The following is a 5,154-nucleotide window of genomic DNA, read 5'->3' as shown; positions in this document are numbered from 1 at the left end:
CCCAAATGCATTTTTTTGGCTTGGTAAATAGTTTATTGTATTTATGTAATACATCCCCATGAAAAATTATGGTTTGGTTTAGCTCTCTGCAATCCGCTCCTGAGCTCTGAGGAAGCGTGCCTTCTTCTGAGCCAACCGATCTTTCTTCTGGGCAAGAGACGTTTTGGGACGATTCCACCTCTTTTTAATGTATCTCTTAGGCTTCTTCTCATAAGCCAGATTCTCTCGTATAGTGGCATGTGCCACTTATACATCTCCTCCATCATGTCAGGAGTTATGTATTGAGAAAATTGTTTCTTGTAAGCATCTTCATCCTCTTCCATTAGGTAGTGACCCAGGATGTGTTTTTGATGCACGTCTGCATTGGAGTCCTTACTTTCTGAATCATAACCAGGGAATCGCTTGGTACTATGAGGGAGAGACAAGCCTCCGTCCACAGCCCCCTTCTGAGCCCCAAACACTTTATTTCCAGTGTAGTCCTGGCAAGGCCGGCATCCAGATCGCCACAGACCGGCAGGGCTCCCAAATGGATTTTAAATCAAAGTTGTAATTGCCTAACAGATTTCAATATTCTTGGGCAGGGGTTTCTCATGCCTTTGGGTCTCAGGACCCCTTTATCACTCTTAAAAATTGAAGTCGCCAATTATTGAGCTTTGGCTCATATAGATTTACATATTGCTATTTACCTTTTTAGATATTAAATCAAGTGAGAAATGAAATTCCAAAGGAAATTAAAAAACATGCATTACTTTATTAAACATAAAAATAAACCCATTACATGTTAACATAAACGACATATTTTAAAGAAAGATATTTTCCTAACAACAACTAGTTAGTGGAAGCGGCCAGCTTTGGTGACCTATTTCTGGGCAGCGAAGAAAGAACACCCACCCTCACTCACATCACTTAAAAAACCAACCCCACCATCAAGCTGATCCAAATCATGCTGGCTCTTTAGAGCTGGGTACAACTGCCTGTGGGTTTCTGGGACTGTCATTCTTTTTTTTTTCTCACTGGAAAAGAAGTCTTTATTCTGATGCCACCAGCGACGCCATCTGTTATGCGCCTTCTTCCTTGGCAATTCGGTCTTTCTTGAGTGGTGCCATGAACGCTTTCTTCTCTTCCACGGTCTGGAGGTGGCTGTGGCCACACTTGGAGGTGGTGTCGATGACCTTGAGGTCAGTCTTCTCTAGGGCCTGACGCTTGGTCTGCACCAGTGGGGACTTGCGCAGCGCGATCACTCGCTTGGTTCCCACCATGCAGCCCTTCAGCAGGACAAAGTCATGGTCACCACGGTGGACAAAGCCGCCCAGGGGGTTGATGCTCTTGTCAGAGAGATCATGGTTGGTGAGGCGTTGTTCTGATAAGCTTGCCATCCTTGATGAGGTAGCCCTGACCGATCTTGTAGATCTTCTTGTTGATCTCCGTGTGGTGGTGGTAGCCTTTCTGCCCAGTGCGGGCCACCGAGAAGGCCACACGGGCGGGATGCCAGGCCCCAATAAAAGCCACCTTGCGCGGCCTTCGGTGGGTCTTTCAGGGCGGCTTCTTTGTAGCCTTTGCCCTTGGTCACCCCAATGACGTCAATCACCTCGTCCTGCCCGAACACTGGTTCACCGGCACCTGCTGCTCCAGCTTCTCACAGGCCCAGCAAAGCTTCTCGGCCACAGTGCCCGTTCACCTGGATCTCCATCAGGTGCGCCTTCTTCTGGCGCAGGGGGAGCAGGCGCATCTGGGTGTGGGCAATGACGCGGGTGACCAGGCAGGCCTTCTTCATGCTGAAGTCCTTCTCTCCCTCGCCATCCTGCCACGTCTTGCAGTACTTGGTGAAAGCCTGCTTCTTCGACTTGTGCCAGTGCTTGTAGAACCACCGTTTGCACTCATTGCTGTGTTTGGCAAAGACCGTCTTGAAGGTCGGAGGCAGAGAGGTGTTTCCACGTAGCCCACCATGACCCTGGGAGGGGTCTCCACGATGGTCACCGCCTCCACCACTCCCTTCTTGTTCACCTGGAGCCTGGCCTGTTGACCTCATACACCAAGTGGGTCATGCCGGTCTTGTTGCCCAGGAAGGCCGTACGGTGGACTGGCTCGGAGGCGTCCTCCTTGGGGAAGCTCTTCACCTTCCTGCGATGCTGGCTGCTGTGCTTCGGAGGCAGGAAGCCCAGAGATCCGTGCTGGGGCGCCGAGAACTTCCTGTGCGATCGCCGCTGGTAGAGGGCGGGATTGTAATTCTTAATGGGACCAGGAAGCCCCGTCTTTCTCCCATGGTGGTTTCAAACTGCTGTCCTTGCAGTTATAGCCTAACGCATAACCACGATGCCACCAGAGCTCCTTCACTCACATAGCACACAACACACACACAAACACACTCGCTGCAATCCAATCTAGGCCGACTCGTCATGACCCTGTGAGTTTCCAAGAATGTAATTCTTTCTGGGCGCAGAAAGCCCCATCTTTCTCCTTCAGAGCGCTGGTGGTTCCAAACGGCTGACCTGTGGCTCTCAGTGCATACATCACTTGCACAGGTACTAGGAAGGAGTCTTTCAACAGCCTGTTCCGAGAACTGTGGTATCCTGCTCTGAAACCACCACTCAGCGTGGCAAATGGTCAAGATTAGTTATGGGACCTGAAAGCAGTAGGAATAAGCATGCTTTTCCTACTCTCTGTTCACAAGATTGAGCGGTTTAACTTGAACTTTGAATGGCTCTTTTACCTAGGTACGGTTTAACATCATCCCTTGGCCATTTGGAAAACACGGGCTGAGTTATGCAGAGTATCCCACTGCTGCCAGATTTTGTCAGCACTGTGGAAAGGCCACAGCCAAAGGTCTTCATAACCACACTGGGGACACAGAGAACCAAGATGACCAGGTGGGGGACAGGAGGGTGGCGTGCACCCTGACACAGAGGAGTCTGATGCCCACCCTTGCTTGAAGCATTCAGGGTGCACACTATTTAAAAGAATTGTCTGCTAACACCAGGAGTCCTGGTGGGTCAACAGTTTGAACCTTCTAGCTTACATGCAGGAGAAAGATGAGATTGTCTGCTCCTGAAAGGTTTACAGCTTTGGAAACACCCGGGGGTAGTTCTACTGGGTTCCGTATGCTACAACCTCTTGCAAAGTGAAAGTCTTTTGCTAAGTCTTTACAAACATGCATTATTAGTTTCACAAATTCCTCTCTGTAAACGCACTCTCTTGAAGAGTTGGTTATCTGATGTGTACTTCTGGCACGTGACCTGATTGTGTGCTTGAGAATAACGATCAGCCTCTCACTTGGCTTCTGCACCATTAAAAAAAATGCTCTTGATGTTTCAGACTGCCAACTCTGGTAGGTTTTCTGTGACCACAGACTCCAAATTTCAGTGGCTATGCGCACTGAGAGAAGAACAAACGGATGTGTCTTGGAAGGACAGCCAGAGTGCTTCGTAGAAGCCACCTGTCAGGAGAGATCCTTCCTTGGAGAAGGACATCATGCTTGGTAAAGTAGAGGGGCAGTGAAGAAGAGGAAGGCCCTCAATTAGATGGGTGGACACAGTGGCTGCAACACTGGGTTCAAGCAGAGGAAGTGTGGGAATGGCGCAGGACGGGGCAGTGTTTCCTTGTTGTGTAGGAGGTCTCTGTGGGTCACCTAACAACAGTAACATCAACACTGTAAAATGCTTAATTTTATTTATTAGCATTTTAAGCATTTTTATAATTTGAGTTTCTAATTGCTAATAAAAACGGCAACCCACTTGATATAAAAATATTTTAAAGTTAAAAAGAAGAAAAATTTGTAAAAATGCTCTTGATACTTTTAATACTTGGAACGTCTGATTCCCCTCTCCTCCCCTTAGGAAAATGAAAATCCACGATTGCTTTTTATGTTCTCAGAGTTACATCTGGAGACCCAGAGAGCGCAAGGAAGTAGGAAAAGTGATTCATGTCCCTTTGTTGGATTCATTGAGATTTAAGGTGGGCATCTCCAGCAGGTCCCCTCCTATCTCCTTTGATTGTCACAGCTTGGCACCACAGTGCTTGTCCAACTTTCCCAAGGTGCAACAGGGAAACTCTAGTGGTTTAGGAACTGGGTACCAAGTGAGACAGGAAGAAGTGACAAGGAAGCTGATCCCAGGCCAATGCCTTATGCAGACTTCAGCTGTTTCCCTTCCTCAATCTCACTTATGCCATCAGGTTTATTCTGACTCTTAACAGCCCTACAGGGCAAATGTGCCCCTGTGGGCTTCTTCGACTGGAAGCGAGACCATATCCCATTTTGCACGGGCAAGCAATGGGTACTTGAAATCACAGGGTTATTACAAAGTGCACCCTCTTAGAGGATTGGGGTAAAATACATTTTACGTTTAAGACAAAAGGAACTGTTACTATGTGTTTATTGTATTGCCTAAGTAAGGCAGGCTGCCTAGTGCAGACTCTCCCTTGCTGGTGTCCATCTTTGGCCCCTGGCTGAAAGCAGCTGCAAACATGGCTGGTGGTAAGAGGTGGGACTGCATGAAAGCTCGAAGGGGTGGTTTACTGGCCACCACAGCCGAGTTCCTCACTGTTAACTACTGAAAACCACAGGCAAATCAAGTCTCCGACTTTTACCTATGTTTGTGGTTTGACTCAGAGAACAATTCCTTGTCTCCAACATTAGCACAGTAATCGCTATTAAATGACAAATTCCCAATGTGAGCAGGTTTAATGTCCGTGATCAGTGACTTTTCTCTTTAAAAATTACCTTTCTAGAGTTTAGAACCATCCTGGATACAGAGGGCGGTTATTCAGAATGCAAAATACAAAGTACTGGTTTGAGATGAATTAAGGGGAAGTCAGACTGGACTGTCTCGGTGCAGATTTTCTATTAAAAGTGCAGGCTTCATAGGTAAATCTATAGACACAATAACTGGATTAATGGTTTCCTGGGCGTATGGCAGGGGAGGTTGAGGGAGGGAGGATTGGGGAGCATATGAGTGCAAGAAAGAAGAAAATGTTCTAGATTGATTGTGATATTCTTGATATGACTGAACAATTGAATTTATATGATGTGGGTTATGTGCCAATAATATAGTTTTTTAAAAACAGTGCTGATTTCTCAGAACATTAGTAAGAAGTACACAGTGCCCTGGAGAGTGCTACCCCCAGCAGTCCACATAGATGCCTGCCCCCCCCAACACC

General features: G+C 47.3%; 1 pseudogene; it reads right to left on the bottom strand.

Annotated features, from left to right (window-relative positions):
- Positions 1–1,058: 1,058 nt before the first annotated feature.
- Positions 1,059–3,470, bottom strand: LOC101664636 (annotated as a pseudogene).
- Positions 3,471–5,154: the final 1,684 nt, after the last annotated feature.

Source organism: Echinops telfairi, unplaced genomic scaffold (assembly GCF_000313985.2).
Source record: "Echinops telfairi isolate 266 unplaced genomic scaffold, ASM31398v2 ScPeMD7_3533;HRSCAF=4204_0, whole genome shotgun sequence".
Taxonomy (NCBI): domain Eukaryota; kingdom Metazoa; phylum Chordata; class Mammalia; order Afrosoricida; family Tenrecidae; genus Echinops; species Echinops telfairi.
This window is presented reverse-complemented; position numbering and strand designations above follow the sequence as displayed.